We start from the raw sequence: 26,224 nt of genomic DNA, 5'->3' as shown, positions 1-26,224 counted from the left end.
CATAAGTCAAAAATGACTTGAAGGCATGTAACAGCAACTACAAGAAGTATATTCCCCCCTGAACTTTTTGCACACTTTGCTCTTACCTAAGCAATAGAAGGCAAGAATGCTTATACCATTTCCTGTGACTTATTAAATATGCACAGATAGGCATTTCCTCTCTTCAGTATTGCACAAAATCACATTTGGTTCCAGATCTCCAGAAGCTTTATACATCCATAGCTGTCTGTTCACAGGCCTTCCTCCTATGGATATTTACAGTTTATACACAGATGCTGGGCAGGGGGCCAAGATAATATATAACATATCAGGGGTTGGGACTGTATAGCATGCCCCCACTCCCATCTCAGCCCACATGTTCATGACCACAGTAAGAACTGTGTTCAGTGGGACTCTGATCTTCATCTGTGTAGCCAACCTGGCTGGCTATAGAGAGCCATCTAACATTGTCCTTCCTGCTATGATGCCATGTCCGACAGGTTGTTATCTAAGTCTCTTAGCAAAAATCAAACACATTTATAAAGTTGTCATAGGGCATGTCTACACGAGCCACCACCCTCAACACAACCTGTCTACACAACAAAGGGTGAAAGCTCTGATTTGGGTTCAGACTGTCTTTACAAGGGAAAGCAGTTTCACACTGAAGCCACTTTATCCCTGTCTAAATAACTTTTTAAAAAATCAACATTTCTTCCAGATTTTCCTAGAAAATACAAATCCCTCCATAGCAACATGGGACAGCAGCTACACATGCATTCCACTCTGCTGCCTAGTATTGCTGGTGGTGGTGCAAGTTGCTCCCTCTGAGATCACAAGGGGCAACTTGCTTCTGAGCATAGAGGGAGCGACTTTTATGAGAATTGGCGGCAGAGAATGAAGCAGTACACTGCTTGTGTGGACAGCCCCCTGGCATTACTCCAGAATGTGGAGGTAATGGGGGCAATCTGGGGCAGTTCTCAGTCCAGAATACTCTAGGAGCAGCCCAGAGAATTCTGGTTGGTGTAGATGACACCATAAACAATAACTTGATCAACAATGTGAGCAAGTCAAATCCAGGGCAGTGATGGCAAAGAACCAAGCCAGTGGTAGCAAGATGTAGCACTAAAGACCCTGAATGATACTGAAACAATATATTTCTTTTTTAGTTTGGTGAATGCTATTTGCTATTTGATTTTATGAAATATGTTAATTCCACATTAAATACATAATACCAGAAAATAATTTTCTCAGTCTCACCCAACGGTGTCCTTACTCTTGGTGTTGCCTGGTGTGTGTGTGTGGGGGGGGGGGTAGGGGGCTGCTGGGAAGTAGCAACCAAAAGAGTGTGCTGGCCCTGCTTTGCCACCACTGTGGCTTCCTCTGAGGAGGAGGCCAATTTGGCAGTGAAGCTGGGAGGGGTGTGCTTGACCTTCTCACTCTGCAACTGGAGGAAGGCCCGACTGCATGTCACCCCTCTTCTGAGGTGTCACCCAATACTGTCCCCACCCCCTGCATCCCCTGGGCATAACCTCCTTCATCCCCTGGGTATCTTTGGCTTCTGTGTTTCCTTTTGTTCTGTTCAGACTGGAGAAATATATCCACACAATAGGAATGAAAATTTTGTTTTGGTTTGCTTTGTAACAGAATTTACAAAAATTCACAAATGGGAGATGTTCCCATACCAACTGCACTGGCTTTTCATTGCTTTCAGGTAACCAAACTGTCAATTTTAACAGAGAAATTCTCAGTATTTGGCCAGACTCATAGATTTTACACCCTTAGGCCAAGATCAAGATAGTACCTCCCATGCTTTTGTGTACAAAAGCTAACCAATTGGGCTGCAGAAATGTGTTCCATTTTAGGACTGGCAACAGGTCATCATCCTCCAGCATAAGTGAGGTCAATAGAGTAATCTGTGGGGTGTGGAGCATCTCATGCGGTCTGTACACCTCTGTCCATTCCATGTTCCACAGCATCTTCCAATTTCTGCTTTAATAATGTCAAACTTGAAATCAGTCCACATTTGAATTAGCTCAACAATAAACCAAGCTTTTGCATGCTGTTGGTGGGATATCATTATTTCAAAATAGTTTGAAGTGTGGGGTGGGAGAAGGAATCAACCAGTCACTAATAGAAATTAGTAGCTAATACATTCATGGACATGCAAATCTTGTAAGTGCCATAGGGCAGATGAGAATTTGTACAGTTGCCCACTCTGATATATCACCATCAAGTTTCACAGGAATAAACCCACTGGGGCTGTACAATTAATGCACTTTGACATCGCTTTAAAAATCATGAATCAATGCTATGGAATTCTGGGATTTGTTGATTTTTTAATTAAAATTATTTTATTGATTAAAACAAAAAGGAATATAAAGACAAATATTGACAATTGACAAAACAAAATACTTACAGCACAACACAAAAATATAAATTATTCCCTAATGACTCCCACCCCACCCCCAAAAAAGAACACAAATAAACAACTCTGCAAGACAATACAAAAGCAAATTAAACTTTCTTATCTTTCATGTCTTCTTTTCATTATTATCTCAAGTTTTACTTCAGAAAATATATTTTATTACTTCCCTCATATTTATTTGCTTTTTACTAATTTATTTACACCATTTATTTAGGTTCTTATCTCCTGGTCACTCTTATTTCAAATATATTTAAAAATATATTATTATATATTATTATTATTATTATTAACCTTTATTTATGAAGCGCTGTAAATTTACACAGCGCTGTACATACAATCTTTTAGTTAGACGAGTCCCTGCCCTCGGGCTTACAATCTAAAAAGACATGACACAGAAGGAGAAGGGAGTGGTGGAGGGAAAGGGTAAGAGGTCCAGCAGTTCCTCTCTACCTCCAAGGCCTGGACCAAGGCAGATGGACTGGAGGGAGGGCTTGGCTTCATAATGGATGGTTAATCATTTTCCAGGGAAAATACAAACTCTCAAGTAGGATAATACATATACAGTACATAGCAATACAGGAAATGGTTCAATAAACAGGCACCACAAGAACATCAAATAGTAAGCGACAATTATGCAATGCCTGGGAAGGCTTCTCTGAATTGTTGATTGATATATACACTATCAATCACCAATTCCAGTCCTATCACAAAACTTGTCCCCCAGACTTGTTGTAGATATAATATCAAAGATTTCCATTTTCTTAAAAAAAAAAAATCACCTAAGATTTCCTTCTTTATCAAATAGGTCAACCTATCAATCTCCATATAATCATATAGGCGCGTTACAGACTGCCCCTTTGGGGCGGCCTGTAGGCGCACCTTTCCCCGGTGTATCGGGGCCTCAGTGGCCAGAACAGCAGCCGCTGAGGCCCTGATCCGCCGCTTTCCGGGCCGCAGGGAAGCGGCAAAAGGCCGCTTCCCCGCAGCCTGGAAAGGGGTGTCCTTGGGGCTTCTGAAGGCTGTGCCCAGTGATGCAAACCAGGAAGGAGCTCCATTTTGGAGCTCCTTCCTGCTCTGTGGAAAGGGCGCGTTAAGCGCCCTCGCGCGGAGCAATTATATCACGTCCATGCCGCCTTGTTTGGAGGCGTTCATGACGCCATCATGGCAGCAGTCGTGTGGAACGGCCGCCACCATTTTGTGTGCGCGGAGCACGTACTAGGGTTGGGGGCAGTGCAGAAGCACCACCCCTTCCTAACCCTAGTACGCGCTCTGCACGTACTTTAATGGCGGTCTGTAACCCGCCATAGTTTCATTAGCCAGGTTTTTAAAAACCTGGATTTGTAGTTTTGTAAGATACTTAGCCTTCCCTGTCAGAGAGCTCTGGTGCTGCAACAAACTACAAATCCCTTGACCCCACAGTTAAAGTGCTTTCAAACTGCATTAATTCTGCAGTGTGACATCAGCCTGCATCTGTCTTTCACCTATGTGTTCTGTGAGGCAGGGACAGCTTTCTACCAGGAAACCCCCCACCAGCGAACCAATGCACTGAAAAATGAGGCATCTTTTTTTACTCCTCCATTGGACAAAGAAGGTTAGTCTTGACCAAGCTGCAGAATATTTTTTATGATGGACAGCATAGTTATTTCCCTTGTTTCTCCAAAGAGTATTCAAAGCCAAAGTATCTTGAGATGGAAAGGGCACGGCACTAAAACTTCCTCTTCCCTGCAGCCTCCATAAAAATGCTTTTTAATCATTAGTTAGGGTTTATAAAGCATAATTTTCTTCAAATTGCATCTGAATGGATTGGAAATGATGTATGACTGCAGAACCCCATTCATTTTCCAAAATAACACTGCACAAAGTGCATGTTTGCAAAGCGATGAAAAATTCAATATGAGCAATTGGATCCATGCATCCTCCTGAGTAGAATCACTGCATACTTTGAGAAAGTGCAGAGTGACACAGATATATGGTTGGATGAACAGTGGCTCAGGGAGGGTAAAATTTAAGAGATACATATACTAGAATTACAGCTCAGGTGGACAGGAAATATAACTTAAGGGAAGGCAAGTCTTCATATAATACTAGCAGGGTAGAAGGAATCATTCTTCCCCTCTGAAGGCATTGGTTCATTTAAACTGAATAGATGGTGACAAATTTCTTGGGACATATATTACCTGTATCTTTTTAGTAGGAAACAAGAGGTTAAGGATATTTTGGCAGATGCTGATGATATCATTATAAAAGCATCTTCAAATGGTCAGAAATCCTAGAATAGTCCACACACTACTTTCAGCTCTTATTTGTTAGTTTTAGGAGTCATGAAAGGTGCTGAACTCTGTCTCCAAAAGAGATTCGGCACATTGGATAGCACCTTGAAAATCCAGAGTGGATTCACTGACAAAAGAGTGCCAATAACACTGTAGAAATAATGCAGGTTGACACCAATTTAACTGTCATGGCTCCATCTTACAGAATCCTGGGATTTGTAGTTGGGTGAGGCACCAGCAGTCTTTTAGCAGAGAAGGTTAAAAACCTTGTAAAATTACAAATCCCAGAATGTGATAGTATAGAGCTATTGCACTTAAAATGGTGCTATAAATAACTGCATTATTTCTACAGTGTAGATGCACTCAGAGAAACTGCCAAGAGAGGTTGGCAAGCAATTGCTAGTAGGGGCACTTATGCAATAATGGCAGCAATTAATTTAATTATATTTGTTTGTTTTAAAGCAAAGGTATGTCTTCTTCTCTGTCCCACTTTCTAAAACAGCTCTAATCTCCCCTAGTGATTAGCCCACCAAGTCATTGGGGAGTAGGTTGGGGCTGGAGAGTGTCATTGATATGCTCTTTAAAGATGTCTTGTGTCCTTCTTTGAGCAACCTGAGAAAGATGGCACTTCTACTACCACCAAAGAAAACTTACAAGATTGAAGAAAAGTCTGGCCACAAGGTGGAAGAGAGAGTGACACTCTGGAATGAAACCAGCAAGCAGCACATACCTCTGACACCAACTGTGACATGTGAAATGGAGCTAGCAGGCACCAATGAAGAGACAGGGATTTTGAGGCAGGTGGGATGCTGCTTATCTCCAGACATATGTACTCCTGATACACTCAGAGAATTAACAAAAGCAATCCCATCTGAACTAGCAATCACGTATGGAGCAGTCTCATCCTTCTTGAATCCTTGCCCAGGGGGCTATGGATCTGCAACTGGGACCAGTCCCTCCTACAGGGTCAGGAGCAGTTGTGATCACATCCTCCTTAAAAAGGATCAATGCCATGTTAAAAAAAAACTAGCCAGTCAGCACTTGCAAATTGAATATACAGATAATATCCTAGTGCCAAGCTACATACTGTACATATTTTACTTTTTTAAACCTAGTATTGATCATGAACATGACATAAAGTAGCAATTTACACTTTTAGGCAGTCCTTTGCATCAACACAGTATAGATATTACTGCAAGATGTGAGAAGGAAGAAGAAGAAGAAGAAGAAGAAGAAGAAGAAGAAGAAGAAGAAGAGAACCCATAAAGCAATGTTTGGGTGTACTATGTACCATGACTCCATTTATACGCTAGACCCTGTCTTGTGAAGGACTGGTTTTCTGTCATTGTTACTCAGTCATGCCTTATTACTTACTGCAGTGAGACCATTTGCAAATTATTGTGCTTGAACCAAGCTGTTAAAATCAGGTCTCAGCTGAACCAAAGAGAAGTGGGATTGTATATGTTGCAAGCAGTGCAGCACTGTGACAGCTTGCTAAAGAGACGGTAGGGAACCAACAGGACCAGCACTTCACTTATTTTAGCAATAAAATATATATTTGCAACACTTTACAGTACAGCAGCAACCAGTCTTACATACATCTGGTTATACAGCTCTAGGTGAAGATCAAAAGAGGTTTTAGATCTACACAGGATGTGCATTGGGAGGTCTTTATATCCCATAAACAAATAGCAAGAAAAAGTATTGGAGTGCTGGTACTTGTAGTGCTTGTGTAGCCAAATGCATCTTTATACACACGTGAGAGTGATAGCTGAAGCCTTGAAAAAATGCTACAGATTGGAAAAAGCATAACAACTTTCAACGGAAAAAAAAACTGGGGAGAGTAGATCCTCAAACCATTTTCATGAGGAGTGGAGACAGTGGGAAAGGATGAAGTTTTCCAAGTTAATTCAAATATTTTTCAAGTACATAGCATTTTCACATCCATACATTCCAGGTCAACTGGGTATTTTCTTCTTGTGAGCTTTCTTGTCCTTTCTGATTTATGGCAACCCTAAGGCAATCCTCACAGAGTTTTCTCGGCAAGATTTGTTCGGAGGTGGTTTGCCATTGCCTTGCTTTGAGGCTGAAAGAGTGTGACTTGTCCAAGGTCACCCAGTAGGTTTCTATGTTTCAGCAGGAATCTGAATCCTAGTCCTCCAGAAGTCTAAACTTAAATTACTATACTATGCTGCACCTCTGGATTAGGTATTTGCCCAACACAACATCACCAAAAGTTTTATTTCTGGATGAACTGAGTAATGTCATGAAAAAACCCTGATTTATACTTGAGAATTGATGTGTGCAAACCTTTTGACACAATAAGCAATACAATGGAGCTTATGCAGAAGTAAGCTGGTTGTAAGGAGCAAGGATTTTTTAAAAAAACAAACATGAAAATCTGTAACATTCAAGAAGATAATTAAGACAAACTAAGACAGAAACAACAAGGATATCCTGCAAAATGTCTTCACTCTTTTTGGCCTCCCATTTCCCCATTTCATGCTGCTCAGAGTCAGATTTATTTCTGACCAAAGGCTTGAGTTACAGTCACACTACTGCAGCCTCTCAGACCATATATATCATGGAGCCTGAGCTGCTTCAGTCTCTGGAAAGCTCTTTGCTCAGGATGTATTGCTACGAGTTTTTCTGCAAATACTTCAGCTGCTCCAGAGGGATTTATTTATGCCATCACAATATAGAGAGCAATTCATCGTTATTTATGTGTGCAAATATCTCCCCTCTTTATCTTCTGTACAAGCATCTTTGTTATTAGGGAGCACATGTGGCTTATGAACTTAAGCCTGACAAGCAGAAGCTTCTTCCGTATCCATTTGTCACAATCAGTTATGTCTTTGCACAGTTGGAAGAAAAGGAACCATATGCTTCAAATTCTCCTTAGAAGACCAATATGGGAAGCCACTGGTTTATTCCTGGTTTTGTTTGGGTCTGGAAAATATGACCCCCCTCCAGAAAGTTCAGTGGAGCTTAATTAGAAGTAGTCATGATCACATTACAGTTCACCCCCAAAACTTTGTTAAAAGCCAAGGGCACAACCCTAAAATTTGTAGTCTAGTAATGAAATTAATTTGAAGATGCTTCATGGATCTTTTACTCATTGATGAATCAATATAGCTAGACCCCATTCATCAAAGAACAGAGGGACAGGCAGTAAAATTTTATATGATGGGTGCAGAGTTGAGCTTGAAATTCTGATAATAAGGAGCCACAGAACACTTAGTTTTCCAAGGCAGCTAGTATTAAGCATTGAAACACACTAGTTTCCCAGAGGTCCTGGTTCCTGAAACATTGCTGTTGAAACGTTCAAAGTCTTAGAACATAAGGTGCAATGGAAACCTCACAGAGAGTATTTCTTGCTGCAGCCACAGTGATTACCAGGCCACTGTGAGAAGAGAAGGAAAAGGGAGAAAGGATACTGAAAACATGCAGGAATTTTCAAGCAATAAATTACTGGGCCATTCAGACTACCTTTTGTACCAAATTGTAACCCAGATTAAAAGTGGGAAGTTCCCATTGGCACCAGTTTAAACACATCAGAATTAGGGTCTTGCACATTATTTCCTGTTTCTTTTAGGAAAACATGTTTCTTCTCTGCTGCCAGCAAATGTGAACTTGGCCCCAGTCATGATTGGGTCAAGTTCAGGGGAGGGATTTAAGTCAGAGGGAAGGCAGTGGGCAGAACATGCCTCCTCTCTTGCACTGGTCACTTTTCAAGTGGCATTTTTAAAATTATTTTTGTGTGTGTGACAGACTATGCAAATGCTTTGTGTTCCCTTTTGAAATTTGGCAAATTGATACAAGTGAATGCTTTTGCTATAATGTGTGAATGCTTTTGCTACATATGTGTATGTAAGGAGAGATGGCATTCTTGGGTGGCAATCAGAGGGAAAGCAAAGAAAGAGGAAGCAGAGCTGGCATTCTGGGGTGGCAATTGGAGGGAAAGGAAAGAAAGAGGATGCAGAAATGGCATTCTGAGGTGAGGTATTATTATTGTTATTGTTATTGTGACAGATTATGCGCATGCTTTGGGCTGGAAGGGAAGGGAAGAGGATGGCATCCGAGGGGGAGGCAAAGGCTTCAGAGGTGGCATTGGGCTGGAAGAGAAGGGAAGAGGTTCCAAAGAGCAGGAAATGCTGGCCTGGAAGTGAAGGGGAAGCTAGAGGCTGGCATTCAGAGGGAAGGCTGTGGAAACCCATGACTTTGGGGGAGTCACACTCTCTCAGCCTCAGGGGAAAGGCATTGGTAAATCTCCTCGGAACCAATCTTGCCAAGAAAACCCCAGGATGGGGTTGATTTAGGGTTGTCATAATCTGTAATGACCCAAATACACACACACACCTGGAGGTTTTTAAATTTGGCAAGTTGACAGAATGTGCGAACACTGCCCCCCCCCCCAGTTTTTTTAAAGGAGGGGAGAAAACACCCATTTGGTTGGCCAATGATTGTAGGATATGTCACCTTTGACGAAAGCAGAAATGAATTTGATTGACAACAAAGGAGGCTCCATTTTAAAGCAGTACTGCAAATGTGAACTTCAGAGGGGCAAATTGCATTGATCAAGGTAAAGGGTAGTCAGAACTTCTACCTGGGGAGATTCAGTATGGAGGCAGCCGGATCTGCCCAATTCTATCCAGGGCTAGTGAGAATGGGGCCTACATTAATGTGACCTCTGGAGTTCCCAGAGATGCCTGCTCTGCACCTTTTTAAAAGTCCCGACATAGCCACTTATTAAACAGGGACGTGACCTTGTGACCATTCATGATTTCAGGAAAAGGGATGAATGTTGCCCATACTGGCCCTGGAAAAAGGAGAGGGGAACTCAAACCCCTCCAGATTTTCCACCCCAGTATAAAAGCTTACAAGGAGGAGAGGAGAGTGGACAATTTCATAACCTCAGTATAGTGTGCCCATGTCATACGTGGGCACGTCATACGTGGCTTCCAGCGTCAGAGATAAGCCTTGCACGCCCCAGAAGAAGTAAAGGGGGGCACAACTGCAGCGCCATGTGGTGAGCACAAGCCCCATTACTTCCAATGGGGCTCAAGCTTATGCATTTTTTCTTTGGGGGGGGGGGTCCGAAATGGATACACCATATAAGAGAAGGGCCACCTGTATTGTCATCAAGAGTCTGATTTTTGGACAGATGATTTTTGGAACTGGGATCACAACTGAGTTATTATTTCCATTGCAGGAGATAAGATAAGTAATAGTTCACACCATGGAGTCTTTTTCTGGAATGAGCCAAGGGCAGTTCCTTGATCCCTTCTGGGCATTGAAGAGGACTTCTAACCCTCACAACATACTTTGATGAAAAACACAGCATCTGTACAGCAGTAGAATTATGGGTTGTTGGAGCTTTTATTTTACATGTCCAACAAGAAATAATTCTGTTCCTTCTGTTAAGAAGAACATAGAAGAGAGTGAAAATAAAAATGAAGCCATATGGAATAGCTCAGCTAAAGGACCAGTTTGGAAGACTATCTTGCCTTGCAAAAAAGGAACTCACCATTTGCAAACAAAACAGTAGCATCAACCAGTGACCACTGTTGACTTCTATGCCAGGGGAGCAGTGAATCCATTCTAGGTTTAAGTCCAAACTTTAAATGAGCTATGCATACTGTCAATACAATTTGGGGGTGAGAAGTTTCAACCTTTAGATAGTTCCACTAGGCTAAACTGAGGGGCAGATTCCCACTCTACAAATATGAAAAGTCATTGGTCACCACTCTTAGCAACAACAGAGACCATGATTCTAGACCAGCTCTTCTAAGTAGCATCTCCCATCCCAACCTTTCACAATCCAGATTTAGCAGGCAGTGACCACTGTGACAGACAGCAGATTCATATTACCAGCCCACTCCCACAAGCAATCACACTTGTGACAATCAGAAGCAGGATCTCTGCCATAATTCCCCCGCACACCAGAGTTCACTTGCAGGAAGAGGTGGAAATGTCAGTCTCCTGCAACTCAACTAGCAGGAGAACAGAATCCTGTTGTTTGCACTGGGTGCTGCCAGGTAAGTCCAGACTGCGGGACTTTAATGATCCCTATGCATACCCTGATCTATTGAAAGTATAAGGATCATGAATACAATCACAAATGTGTTGCTCTAGGTTGTGTATTCATAATTGCCACTGTGAATTCCAGCCACGGTTATTAACATTTCAGTCCAGCTCTGGGGAATGGAATTAGGGGGGGGGGGGGGGGGACAACCAACAGCAAATCAGTGACCTATAAAAATGAAGGAAGAAGAGCACAAGGGGTGGTGGGAAGTAGAGAGTGAAGAGCCAGACTAGTTAGCTGGCTGGTTTTGCATTACCGTCTCCTGCTGCAGTCAGTGTGATACACGCATTAGTCCCAAATGAATTGGTAATGATCAAAAGTCATTATACAACACACCAAATGAATTATTAATGACCAGATTTTAGAGAGGGAAAAAAATCCTCCTGAGCTGGGTATGGTAGATGATATGGGCTTGATGCTGCAGCTTCAGTTACTACTCATGGGATGGCGTCTCCCCAGACAAGAGACATTATTATTACTACTATTATTATTATTATTATTATTATTATTATTATTAACCTTTATTTATGAAGCCCTGTAAATTTACACAGCGCTGTACATGCAATCTTTTTAGTTAGACTGTTTTATTTGCAAGGTAGTAAGGGCAGCTGGCTGATGAGGAAAGAACTAGATAGCCTTTCCTGTGGATGCTCATATGATGTATTTTATTTATGTATTTTTGTATTTATTTATAAAAAATACAAGTACATCTTATTTTTTATAAAACAAATAAATACTTTTTCAGTTTTTGAAAAAAAGGAACATTTTATTTATAAGTATGCAGGTTTTTAATTATATATTTATTGGATTTATTTATTGGCCTGCTTTTCCTCTAAATGTGGGCCTCAAGGTGGTCAGAAGATATTAAAAAATATAGTGCAAATTAAAAGTCAAAATGATATAATATTAATTCACCAATATATATATATATATATTATATTATATGTACTTTTGAGATTAAGGTCCAGTACATACCACCGCTTTGTGGTGGCCTGAGGCCAAAATATTAGGGCTGGGGAGCATGGAGCGTCCGCATGCTCCTCACTCTGCCGGTGCCATTATGGGCGTGCGTCCATATGCCACATGTGCCGATGACATGTCTTGTGCACTGCATCCAAATGGGACGACGCACAAGAGACATCACCGTGCTGCTCCAGGGAGCTAATGGTGCCTTGGCAGCAGCACAAAAAGGAGCTGCTTTTCGCAGCTCCTTTTTGGGGTGGATCATTGTTGCACCCGTGCAGTTGGGGTGGCAATGATCCAGGGCAGAAAAAGGCAAACAAACAGCTTTATTTATATACCGATTCATACTGAACTGACAGTGTCTAAGCGGTTTACAACTGTAGGCTAATTGCCCCCAACAATCTGGGTACTCATTTTAGCGACCTCAGAAGGACGCAAGCCTGAGTCAAGCTTGAGCCCTTTCACTGGTATTGAACTTAAAACCTTATGGTTTTGAGTGATTGGCTGCAGTACAGGCATTTAACCAGTGCACCGCCAGGGTGCTCCCATCTATATCCCCCTAACTGTGCAAAAGAAGTTGTAGCATAAGATACATCTGAGCATCTGTGGAAATAGACCAGTTCTATGGAAGCTCATGCTACCACTTCTTTTACACAGTAAGGAGCTTATCCCATGAACAAATAAGCCATTTTACCTTTTCCAGCTTGAATTCAGGATCTGAGATGCTCCCAGATGTTATCATACCTAAATCACCACCTATTTAGGCAAGATGCCACTGCCTGGATGCATCCCGGGTTGAAGCCTTGCTCAGCTGGCCAATTTTGAAGTCAGAAGCTCCCCAACTTTGAAAAAGTGCTGGCTGAGTGAGGCTTTGACCCAGGATTTATCTGCACAGTGGCATCCCAGCTAAATAGGCAGCAATTTAGGTATGATAACTTCCGGGGGCATACTGGATCCTGAATTCAAGCTGGAAGAGGTAAGGTGGCTTATTTGTTCATGGGATAAGCTCCTTAGTCACAAAGGTGTTACAAGATCTCTTTGCATACTTATATTCCAGACTAACATGGCTATGTCTCTGAATTGTACCCTCATTAGTGGCAATGATGGAGGCAGTGGCAACTGAATAGAGGTGGTATGCTTGACTTTATTCTTTCCTCTCCACTTTACAGAGGAGATGCTGCACTGGGAGACTTACATCTGACTCATAGCTATGTTTCCATAGCTATATCTCCCACTGTTCCTCCCAAATCGAACTTTTAAGCAATGTAGCCCCCACTATGGCTATTTCCATATCTTTGGAGAGTGGGGAGTTTATCACATACATCCCGTACTCACTGTGACCATGTTAATGAAGGGAAGTGCATACATACTGGTTTGAGACCAATTCCTATCGCATTTCCCTTCATTAGCATGACCAGACTGTTGCTGTACCTTCATGCTCTCTTCCACCCTCATCCTTAACCCTGGTTCCCTGCCCTATGCCCTACCCAGCATGCCTTGCATTTCTCAGGTGTGTGTGTATGTTTAATGCAATTGTGGAGATATGCAAATGTGGTTTAAAAACAAAAAAGGTGTGGGGAAAGACAGTTAAAACAAGAAGGAATATAGCAACAGAGCATCCCATAGGGATCTCCTGGGGTCCTCTGGAGGTCCTCACTGATTATTTTATTGCAGCCTGTTCAGCTATCAGACAATATGAAGTCGAAGGCTTTCATGGCCAGCATCCATAGTTTTTTGTGGGTTTTTCGAGCTATGTGGCCTGAAACGTCAGGAATATCTTGTGGAACATGGCCACATAGCCCGAAAAACCCACAAAAAACTATCAGACAATAGTTGGTCACATCTTCACTGATCTGTTCAATCACCATCAACACAGAAATAGCCATGTTGGATAGGAAACTGTATTGCTTAAAATGTGGATTTGATGGGATTTTGGTCATTCTACAATTGGCAAAGAATTCTGACCTCCAGAGGAACAAAGAAAGTTGGACTTACACTATCACAACTCAAAAACAGCATGCCAATCAACATGCTGATTCTACAAAGGCTACTGCAATTCTATATCTTATTCAAAAATAGATTCCAGTAATTTCAACATTTTTCCCCCCCCCCCCCCCCCGGTCAGCATATACAGCAAGGATAGGCGATATGGTACCTATGCACTGCAATGGGTCTTTTATGTGACCCTCTTCATCACTCAGAGCTATGGGTCTTTTATGTGACCCTCTTCATCACTCAGAGCTATGGCCAAACATGGAGAACCCCACCTCCGAAGTTCTCTGGGGCCCATGGTTCTTCATTAAACTGTTACATTGCTCTGCTCCTTTGCACCTTAATATGGGCTAAAATACCATTTTATCTCAAAACAAAGCTGATTTTCTGGCTATCTTCAGTTTTGGTGAAATGGTCAGGTGCAGTTTCCAGACAGGGGGTCAAAATGGGGCAGGGCAGCCCAAAATTCATCCACATTCTAGTTATCTATATGAATCTGGGTACATGGGATAATATCCTAAAACTTGCCAACATACCAGTTATGTATATATATCTGGGTACATAAGCAGGGGTTATGAAGGAACTTTCGCCCTGACACAACAAGCTTACTATTTCACTGAAAACTAAGATTTGGTATCATGATGTCTCCTGTCCCACATGCTCTGTTCTCCCTCCTATGCTGCAGAATCATGAACTGTGATGGTTACAGGATTGGGGGAGCTGTAGTCCAAAACAACAGGTTTACAATTTACAGACAAGTATATGAACTCAACATGGCAGAATACCTTGGCAAATGTGATGTTTCTAAGCTACAGTGACAGAAGTATGTGTTGAAAGCCAAAATAATGTTAATGGTAATTTGGTAGGGCAACAAATGGGTATCTAAGGAGAAAGATGGAAGGAAGTACAGTTTGATCCAAGTCATTTTCTGCTCAATGTCCCATATTAAGGGAATTATTTCCATTAAACTGGAGAAGGTGGCAGTTGCATCATCTGTTAGCTAATCGAAAACAGATTGTTAGAAGAATATTTATGATGGATTTGAAAGCTATATTGCAAATTGCAGATTTATCATGAACACATTCTGGAATTGTTACTGCTCAGCAAAATGGTTTGTTTATGTTTTCAGTTTTTTTAAAGGCTGCCACTGTATTTACATATACCAATTGCCTTATTGGCCTCAGCAGGGGAACTGCAGAAACATGATGTGTATTACAAATGATACAGGCCTAAGGCAAAGGGGAAGTGAGGATGAGTTTTAATTTCCTGATGATGGGGAACAAAATCTGTATAACCTAAAGGGTCCTGGGCAAGTTATGCTAAGGTCACAGTCTGAATAGAAGCCAAGAGATAGCTGAGGTGTATGATTGTAATAGGTAATTACTAAGCAACACACATTAATGTTGTAAGGAATATGAGGTAATGTGTCAACTATTTATTTATCACACGGTTTTTAAACTGCCCAATAACCACCATTCTCTGCATGGTGTACACATTAGAATCATAAAATACAAGAGGTGATAAAAACAATAATAAAATATGTCAGATAAAAACAAGATAATATTGGCAGTGATACATAATAAAACCAGAAGTAAAAGCAGCAGTGAGGATAATGCAATATAAGCAAGCTATCTGAGCATCTAGGGGGCAATATTATATGTGTACAGTATATAACTGCTAGGAATATTGTGAGCATTCGGACAGTGTTGCTCAAAAAACCTGGCTGCACTGTTTCAATGCTTGTAAAGAAAACCGAGTCAAGGACAGCACAATTAGAATAGCTGTAAGAGGTGTTCTTCCCTCTTCCCCAATCTTCATGAAGTGCTGACCCAAAGGCCTGAAGCAAACCAGCAAATAGCACACATGCAGATAGATACACAGGCATAAACACATACATATATACAGCTAGGTGCACAGTACATTATTTATTTGTATCCTACTTTTGCATCCCAAATTTGTATTCTACTTTTTCACCTCAGATTAAAACAAACAAAAATGAAACTAACATAAACAAAAGGTTAACATTAAAATGTGTTTCAATTTTCAGTAACATTGAAAACAATGTATAATATAAAATTAAAAATTTCAAAAAGCAGTTTTAAAACACTACAATTAAAAAGAGTTCAGCAGTTGTTAAAAATATTTCCTTTAAAAACATTCAGTTCTTTAAAACATTCAGATTTTAAAAAAAATCCTTACCTGCCTATGGCATTCCAGACTAACTTTAGAAAGGTAATTCCTTGGGTACCTGGGAAGCTGCTGCGAAGGCCCTGTCTCATACTACCTTCATTATACAATAAAACAGCCAATAATTTGCTGCCTTTTTATGACCTACAAATTCTGTTGCCTGAAGTATCCGTCTCACTCTGACTAGTGCAAGAATAGGCACCTTCCATAGGTGATTTGAGATTTTCACAGGTCACATTGATCTTTCCACAAACCACAGATGACCACACTTTAGTGGCACCTCTAGTCTGAAGTAGAAGCAATAAAAAATGAATTTTCATTAAGAAGAAAGCCACTGCACCGGTCAATTATGGCAACGTAGATGGTGGCAGGTGCAAAACAATCATTTTCTCTTGAAATAAACCAGATGAGGAACCAGCAGCTCATTTCTCACCTGAATTGTGTTTCTAAGAGAGTACACTTCAGCTGGAAAACAAGGCACATGCCACCTACATGTCTTGATTCAAGTGGAAGTTGCTGTTTTGCCAAAGTTGAAGTTAGGTGCAGTGATTTCATTTTAACAGAAAATTCCTTTTTTTCAGTGGCATGATGGCAGAGGCACAAAATGGACAAGGGGACTACATTCTAGAAAGTCTGAAATGCCATCTTGCTGTGAACTCTGGCATGAAATTAGAAGATAGGAATGTGCTGGAATTTTAAAAAGAAATATCATTTTGAATCAAGGAACTTTCCAATGTGTCTGCTAGCTCTGTCCACTGGGTCTGATGAAAGTATTTTTTCCAGGTGGCTGGATGGAATCAAAAAGAGGCCACAAAGATTGTCCAAAGGGCATTGCAGGGATTTCAGATAGAAGGTCAGTAGGGAGGAAGGAATCTTGCTCTCTGTTAAGAATTGTGCCACTTCATTGCTGAATATACTGTAGTTATGGTCAAAGAGATTGTAAAACTCTCCATGGAATATAGATTTCCCCCAATGAGGACAAGTAATCCAGGAAGAGGTCTTCTGAAGCTTCTGTGCACCCCAAGTCTCTTATAGAGTCTGAGGGTCCAAGCAGCTTTCCACTTGGAGATTTCACCACTACCATAGAGGAACTCATCCTTCTGGGCAATTATAGTAGTGTGCCAGATGCCATCCAACTGCTTATCAAGCATGATATTGCTGAGGTACTGAGCCATGCCCTTGGACAGGTCATAAATGTAGAGCGTCATTGAATCCAGCTTTGGAGTGAGTTTATTGACATTGATGGAGAGAGATGAGGAAGGGGGCTGAAAGGAAGACCCCTGACTCAGGAAAGCAGGAGGAAGGCAGCTCCTAACCAAGGCTGGTTGGAAAAGAGAGGGGTGGAAACCCAGGCTGCCAGGCAGCTCGAGCCCCTGGAAATGGTGGTAGCAACCACCAACTGACAGATAGGGACAGGAAAGGCAGAGCTTGTACATCCTGTGTCACTCACTCCCAAGTCATCTTAGGGCTGGACCTGCCATATGTTCATGGTCAAGAATCTAACAAGAGAAAACAGTGACAGCTGTTTGTAACTGTCTAATATAATGTGTCCTTGCTGGGGCACTACCTTTCTTAGAATCCTCTGTGGGAAAGTGATACCATGTGATTATTAAATTAGGTGCACATGCTCTGTATGCTTTGCTATTTCTCTAATAAATGTGAGCCTGTTAGTTACTGTCGCATCAGCAGTGCCGTCCCCTCACTCATTTGTTGGCTGAGCTGTAGTGTGGTAACAGTAATCCAGTTTCAATTTTGGGGTGTTTGGTATTATTTATTTTGGTTTTTATTTATTGAAAGTTGATGTTATGTGCCTTCTAGTTGACTCCAGTTTGTGGCAACCCTATCATGTTTTCCTGAGAAAATTTATTCAGAGGAGATTTTTCATCACATTTGACTTAAGCTAAGAGAGTGTAACTTGCCTGTAGCTATTCAGTCAGTTTCTATGGTCAAACAGAGATTTGAACTCCGGGTCCTATAATCCTAGTCCAACATTCAAATCTCTACACCATGGTAGCTCCCTTTATTGAAATTACTCTATTTCTTTATTTTTCTTTACAATTGTATTACTTATATATTATTATATTATATTACATTATATATTATATCCTACAGAATATTCATCTCAGTTTACAATGTAATTAAATCAATATTTCTATAAGAAACATTTAAGAAACCAATCTAAGCTAATACACAAAAGCCTAAACCCAATTGTTAATCCCCGCTCAAGTAGGTAGGTCTACTGAATTAAGTCATCCCTTACTTGAACACAAGTCCCCCAATGTATCCCCTCTAGCTGTCACTAGCAATTAGTTTCGGCCAAGAACACATTCACATGAACACAATTAAAAGAACAATTGAAACAGCAAAGTAAGAACCTCAGCAGGATTGGTTTACAACAAAGCATCCTCATAGTTCTGAGGTTTTTTCATAGTTCTGTTTTGAAGTACAACATACTAAAATACCTGAGACATAAAACCACTGTAACCTAATGTTTTAAGATCACCAAGTAGTGCCAGATAAATAGCCTTAGGGGGGAAATTCCTCAGCCAGGATGACACAAGATTTTGTTTTTCTTTTTAGCATATTAGTATATTATTTTAGTCTTTTAGCATTTTATAGTGTTGTGTTTTATCATTCATTTTTTATTATATATGTCTGATTTTCTGCACTTTGGTGTGGTGAAAAGGGCATTATAAATAAATGTTAGTATTTTTAAATAAATGTTGTTATTAGAGGAAAAAGCCTTCCCCACCACAGTGGCATGTGGCTGCTTCCATGTCTGTGTGACAGTGAATGCACTCTGAATTTTAGTCTGGCATTTAAAGGTGTAGCTCCTTTAAATGTCAGACTAAAACCTGGAGAAGATTCAATGCCCCACTGACAGAAAAGTCACCAGTCTCCACTGTTCCTTTGTTCTTACTTTCTCTCGTGTCTATGGGCATGAGCATGTCTTTTGATCCTTGTTTGCATTGCCTAGTCATATCCTACAAGTCCCACCAGGGACACCTCAAACTATTTTGCTGTTGAAGTGAAGGAGTAAATAGTTATTTGTATTTACCCAATTCATTAATCAGAAGAGAAATTGCAGTCAAGAAATCAGAAGACGACTAGGACTCAGAAGGGCAGCCATGAAAGAAATAGACAAGAAATTGAAGTGCAAAGATATTTCACCGAATACTAAAGTTAGGATTGTCCATGCCACTGTTTTTGCTATCATTATGTGACAACTGGATTGTAAAGAAAGCTGATAAGAAGAAAATCAACTCATTTGAGATGAGATGTTGGAGAAGAGTTCTATGGACACTATGGTCTGCTAAAAGGACAAATAAATGGTACCTAGAACAAATCAAGCCTATATTCTCCATAGAAACCAAAATGACTAAACTGAGTCTGTGATACTTTGACCATATCATGAGAAAGCATGAAAATACATTAATGCTAGGTAAGGCAGAAGACAGTAGGAAAAGAGAAAGACTACATTACAGATAGATAGACACAAGGAAGTCATTTCCCTGAATCTGCAAGATCTGAGCAGCGCTATTGAAGATGGGATGTTTTAGACGTGCTTCACAGGGTGCCATAAGTTGAGTTCAGCTTCAAGGCAGTTAATATACAGTATGCACACACATTCACCCAAATCAAGGTTCATATTACCCAAAACTACCCTGATTATTCTGACTGATCCAGAAGCATCTCTTTCCATTCTTGAAGTTTAAAATATATTACTATAAACATTAATCATTTCTTCACATTCATGGCACCCATCACATGCCATGGTGATAGCCACCACATACCATGATTAGAAATGTAAGAAAATTGCTTAGTTCATGTAAGAATGGGTAATTTCAAATGTTTGTCCCTCCTAAGTGAAGTTACATGTTCTGTACATTTTCTTCTTTTTTTCATATTCAGGATTTTTTGCAAAAAATAATGAAAAGAAAAAAGAAAATTTGCTTGCAAAAAAAGTTTTTGAGCCAAAAAAAGTGCAGAAAATTGTGTAGTTTGCACAGAACACTTCTTTTTGTGCAAAAATATTGTATTCTGGTAAGAAAAAACAAATGTTTTGCGCACATGTGTTTTCCCAAAAAAAGTCAGAATTATGAAAAAATTTTGTGGCAGATGACCATTTTGTGCAAGTAAGAAATTTTTTTTTTTACATTCTTACCTCAGTCTGCCTAGAACAAGGGAAACTGCACGTGAACATTAATGGCTGATGGCTTCAGTTTCAATGGGATGATAATTCCACTCCAGGTTTTAATCGAAACTTTGAAGGAGCTAATCAAAGTACTGACGATCTTCGGGCAGACATTGATCTGACCTGGGGGTGGCCTTAATCTGAATTTTAACATTCAGATTAAAGCCCAGAGGGGATTCACCACCCAACAATGAACCATCAGCCTCCACTCAAAATGAAATATATTCCAAGTAATCCATGCCCATTTTTCATCTAGTACTGATGAACTGTAGAAGCAGTAACAAGAAGAAATTATTTTTGGACTGGGCTAATGAAATGGGAGGTAGCTTTTCTAGAAGTGGGAAAGGACCAGAAAGTCTTCAAGAATATTCTTATGTGAAGCACGTGCTTTGAGGTACTCTGGTCCTAAAATCTAAGTGTGTAGTGAGGCAGAGCTTGGGGGTAATACTTTTTGGTCCACAGCTCCAAGAATCTTCTTACCATGCTGTCTGAGAGCTCTAATCTAAAAAAAGGTTTTGAAAATCAAGTTCTGAGTGAGGGTTGAGGGATGATGGTGAAATGATGATGATAATGTCCCTTGGACATGTTTGGAGGGAAAAAAATATTTTCATATTCATGGATTCTGTTTTTGTACACAATAGGGATGCAAAAATCTAACTAATTCATCTTCATGTGGTAAGTGTGTGTGTGTGTGTGTGTGTGTGTGTGTGTGTGTGTAAATCTAGACATAGCACAGATTTTTTTCATTTATAGCTGTATTGGGGAGGACATGTGCATGTTCAAGCCTGGTTTTTACCCATTGCTGAAAATTCATTATTACATAGACGATTAAAAATGTATAGCCTTGGATGGGTTGTTTGTATCCTTGTCCTTTTTCACTTGCTGTGTGCATATGTGCTTAGCTACAAAAAGACAAATGATTCTGGTTCACCCGATATGGGAAATATAGAGGAAGAAAGGCACTTGAGCCTCCCTCTCATACTGGAAGAAAGAACTCTCGGGGTTGGAGAATCCTCAACAGGCTCTCTGGCTGTGCCAAAGCTGACTGAAAATTTCACCAACTTAATGATTGTTTTTCACATTCCTAGTGCACAAAATAGATTTATGACTCTGAAGCATAAGTTAAGACCTAGATGGAAGGAAGAGGATGGAGAGTTTATTTTTTTTAAAAAAAAAAAGTGGGGAAGGGAGGGAGAGATATAAAGAAACAACATGTTTTGTGAAGATCTACTAGAAAGGAAGGGGGCAATTATTTTTATGTGGCAGGATATGGAATGTGTTCTCTGCTTGAACAGGTTTTTTATATTGCTTTTAGATCACAGCAGCACTGCTGGTTTTACTTTGGTTGTATATGCTGTAGTGTTGTATTTTGCAGCTCGCTTTTATCTTGATTTTACTATGTGCTGTCTCTAGCTATTGTTTATAGTTTATATGTTATGGTTGGAGTCCTGCTGATGCCCTATGCTGGCATTTATACTTTTTTCAGGGTCACGCAGCAGTGGCAAGAAAAAGCAAAGGAAGTCCTCAGGCTCCAAACAACTTATTTGCCTAATGTCTTACTTCCTTCATAGCTGTTGTATCTGTAGGCAGTTTCCTCCTGCTACCACCTCATATGCTGGCATAACATGCTGGCCTAGTGCATCAACAGGATTCAAGCCATCATTTTGATTATCTGTATACCAAATACCAGGTGCTGTAGGCTATATTTCACAGGAGAGAATTGGTAAAACCAACTCTGAGTATTCTCTGCCTAAGAAAACCATATGCAATTTCTGGTGTCACCATAAATTGGCAGGCAACTTGAAGGCACATGCACACATACATACATATCATCCAGACAACATATGTGATGAGGAGATTTAAAGTAACATTAGTTAAAGTAATAAAGTGTCATATTAGCACTATGTGGTGATAACCACTCCCTCCATTCCAACTGCTATTGCTCTGTCCTTTGAGGAAGAGAAGAGCAACCAGGCACAGTTTCATCATGTCTTTGACTAGATTTGGTGATAACCCCTTCCTCCATGTTTGAACTGCCACTGCTTTAGCAATAGAAAGAGACAGGAGTAGACAGGCTCAGGTCCATCATGAATTGCCCAGTGACTGGTGAGCTGTTCTCTCTCATAGAAGCATAGAGTTGGAAGAGACCACAAGGGCCATCCAGTTCAACCCCCTGACATGCAGGAATTCTCAATCAAAGCATACCTGACAGATGGCCATGCAGCCTCTGTTTAAAGACTTCTCAATTTGTTCTGTCCTCTAAGGGAGAGAAGAGCATCCAGCATCTGCCTGACTTAATCTTCTCCCCTATGTCCATTTCCTTTTCCTGATGTGCCATGCCTTATTTCGATTGTAAGCCTGAGCACAGGGAACTATCAAATTATCTTTGGTGGAATGGGAAAATTGATTCTTGAGAAAGTGCCAGAGAAGCCCAGGTTGCATATGGGGTGCCTACTGCCCAGGCACGGGGCAGTGCATTAAGTTCTGTCAGATATTAACCACATGTAACCTGTGCCTGTTTCACCATGCGATAGTCTCCAGTTTGTAAACTGACCTGGGAACCTTTTTGGATGAAGGGTGAAATATGAAAATGCCAATTAAATGAATTAAATAAATAGATAGACATATAAATAATGGGATTCTGTATCATACATATGGAGTTCCATTCCCCCCACCCCTGGAGTTGTCAAGGATCAGAGTCACTGTAAGGCCATTTAATGTCTAAGGAAGTTGGGAAATTAGGTAGCCAGAGGAAGGAAAATGGGATTGAGCATTCTATGGGGCTTAACAGCTGCCACGGATGTGTTGGTATGGTGCTCAGAGGGTAATGAATAGACCTTTTCACACTGTCCAGAGTAAGTCATGCAACCTGTAACCCGAAGTTTTGTGCATGTTTGCCACCAACAGGATTCCAGTCGTAGTGTGCTAGTGCAACCCTTATGAGTATTGGATTGGCCAAATGAGTGGAGAAACCCTAAGGAAGGAGCTGGATGTGCTATATGCTTGGTTCAACCATAAACCCCTAAATAAAAAATACAAAATGGTAGCAAATTACACTACCAAGAATTTACCCTTTTATTTCCTCCTAAATATACATCTGAAAGCACCACATTAAAGGTATTCTGGAGGTTTTAAGAGGCATGCTATCTATACATTTTTAGAACTGAAGGAAGGAACAGTCTGCTATTGCTCAGTGGTAAAAAAAAAATCACAGTATTGCAGGTGGTCAGACAAAAGCACTTTTTCTACCACCTTATAGAACACACTAGTTGGAGTCAAATGCACACTTACAGAAAGAAGCCCACTAAACTCAGTAAGCCTAGTAAGTATGCTATATGTATGTTCAGCAAGTACACACACACAGGATTGTACTATCTACCTGATATTAAAAGAGAAATAAGATGAATGCTAGTAAAAGATGACATTAAAATTAAGCCCTAGGGAAATCTACATAACTAAGAATTAGTACAACAATATTAACAGCCCACGAGACCACCATGCATTAGCATCATCTTATGTTAGTGGGTATATTTTAATTAGAGACCCTAGATCATGCAATTTTATTTGCTGCTCCTGGTGTGTCTAATTGTACTACTTTTATTATTGTGACAGATTTCTTGCTGTTATATTTAGAAGTGTATTTTGGCTTCCTTTATGTCTGTCTATCTGTGTGTGTGTGTGTGTGTGTGTGTGTGTGCATGCATGCGCGTGTGTGTGTTTGGTGGCTACTTTTGCATCTTCTCTTCTGCCAAGGCAATATTCAGAGAAAAAAATTGTTCCATGTCCAAATAATTGGTCTGATGTTTAGGAGGAAAAGCGTATTCACATTTTTCTTGTCCTTGATTAGAAAGGGTATCGTGACACAAAGAGGCATATCCTATTGAAAAGATGGTTATCTGTTCTGCGGTATGGTTTTTTAATTCATGTTTGGGGATAATTATCATCATCATCATCATCATCGAAACATTTGTTGGAAGAAGACGCTTTGAACAAATCCCTGTGGTGGGGAAGCAAGTTGGGAGTTACCACATGTGGGGATTATAACTTAATGGCACAGCACATGTTTTGGATGTGGAAGGTCCTAGGTTCAGCTCCTTCTATCTTTACTTAGAAAGACCAAGTAAAGGATGGAAAACGCATCACTGTGATAGACATTTCAGAGAGCTGATCCCATAATTAGTCTAGATGGATAAATACTCTAAGCCAGTATATAAAGTTTCAATTCCTAAATGCTGACCAAAATTAATAGCTATTTCATATAGATTTTTAAACACATTGGGGATAGAATGGCACCTTGTGGTAGGCCATATAACAGTTTCTCTTTAGAGCAACTATCCATAAGCCCCAACAACTGGAACCTGACTAAGGGGTAAGACCAGAACCATTGCAACACAGTGTCTCTGAGCTCAACCCCCGCAAGCATTCCAGAAAGATACCATGGTCAATGATGTTGAAAGCTACTGACAAGTCTAAAAGCACCAAGAGGGATACACTCCTACTATCTGTGCTTAAGAAAGTCTCAACTACATATCCTGCTCTGAAGCTGGTTTGAAATGGGTCAAGGAAGTGTATGTCATCCCAAACTACCTGGAGCTCAAAGGTAACAGCCCTCTAGATGAGTGGTTCCAAACCTGTGCTCTGAGGAGCCCTTAGAGCTATTAGCTTAGAGCTACTTCCCAGGTGCTCCATGGCTGCTCCAGGAAAATGTAACACTACTCCTAAACACCATTAACTTGTAAGACATAGGGTACTCCTAAACACAATTAACTTGTAAGACATAGGGTGGGCCACTTAGGAGCCCTGCCATCAAAATTGATTCTAAAAAGGGCTCTGCAAGTCAAAAAAGGTTGGGAATCCCTGCTCTAGATCACTTTAACCAAAAAAGGAAGATTAGAAACTAGCCTATAATTATTAAAGTCCAGGGGATCCAGGGAAGGCTTTTTCAGAAGTGGTTTAACCACTGCTTCTTTTAAACAATATGGAAAATTCCCCTCCTTGAAAGATGCATTAATAATATATTGTATTTGACATCTAGTTGCATCTCCTCTCTGAATGACTAGCCAAGAGGGTCAGGGATTGAGAAAGCAAGTTGTCTTCCTCACTTGCCCCAGCAACTTATCCACATCAGCAATACTCACAAGTTGATCCACTGTAATCCCACTGACAGAGTCTCTGGACATGCCATTATTGAATTCCACTCCAATTATGGCATCTAAACTGGCTCTTATGCAAGAGATTTCATCTCTGAAACATTTATTAAAAGCACCACAGGGAGCTACTGAAGGTTCTAAGTCTATGTTAAGGGGACACAGTATCCGAGTTAGACCTCTCACCACCCTGAATAACTCATCTGAACATAAATTCTCAAACACAATACATGCAGAGAAGAAAATTTTCTTCACTGTGTGTATTATAACCATATAAGAACAAAGATTTTTTCCTATATTATGTCTTGATACATAAAAATTAAGTTATTCCCCACTGTGCTCTACTCATTGTCCTTCTTGTTTACAATAGTGAACCACTAATATTAGGGGTTCAGTTGGTGCTGGGGATCTATCTAGGGCAGTTTCTTGAATGCCGCCAAAGATAGGGAATCAGACTTCCTGAAAAGTATGATCTCATAGAATCATAGAGTTGGAAGAGACCACAAGGGCCATCTAGTCCAACCCCTTGCCATGCAGGAACTCTCAATCAAAGCATACCCAACAGATGGCCATCCAGCCTTTGTTTAAAGAACTCTAAGGAAGAAGACTCCACTACACTCTGAGGAAGAGTGTTCCACTGTCGAACAGCCCTTACTGTCAAGATGTTCCTTGTAATGTTGAGGTGGAATCTCTTTCCTGTAGCCTGCATCCATTGTTTTGGGTCCTGTTTTCTGGAGCAGAAAAAAAAAAGCTGGCTCCCTCCTCAATATGACATCCCTTCAGATATTTAAACAAGGCTATCATATCACCTATTAACCTTCTCTTCTCCAGGCTAAACTTCCCCACATCACAGATCCTTGCCACAGGGAGACAACACACCTTCCGAGACATCTTGTCAGGCCCCCAAACCACTGCTTCTCTACCTCTTAGCAAGGAGTTCCCAACCACCACTACAAGCCTCCTACTATTCTCTGTAGTAGT

General features: G+C 40.6%; 1 protein-coding gene and 1 pseudogene across 1 annotated transcript in view; one reads left to right on the top strand and one right to left on the bottom strand.

Annotated features, from left to right (window-relative positions):
• Window positions 1-26,224, top strand: part of SYN3 (synapsin III) — a 1,385,441-nt gene that overhangs the window by 340,927 nt on the left and 1,018,290 nt on the right. The gene's annotated exons all lie outside the window — the stretch shown is intronic.
• On the bottom strand, window positions 16,644-17,109 carry LOC121930913 (annotated as a pseudogene).

Source organism: Sceloporus undulatus, chromosome 5 (genome assembly GCF_019175285.1).
Source record: "Sceloporus undulatus isolate JIND9_A2432 ecotype Alabama chromosome 5, SceUnd_v1.1, whole genome shotgun sequence".
Classification (NCBI taxonomy): domain Eukaryota; kingdom Metazoa; phylum Chordata; class Lepidosauria; order Squamata; family Phrynosomatidae; genus Sceloporus; species Sceloporus undulatus.
The sequence above is the reverse complement of the archived record's forward strand: the minus strand, read 5'-3'. Positions and strand labels throughout refer to the sequence as shown.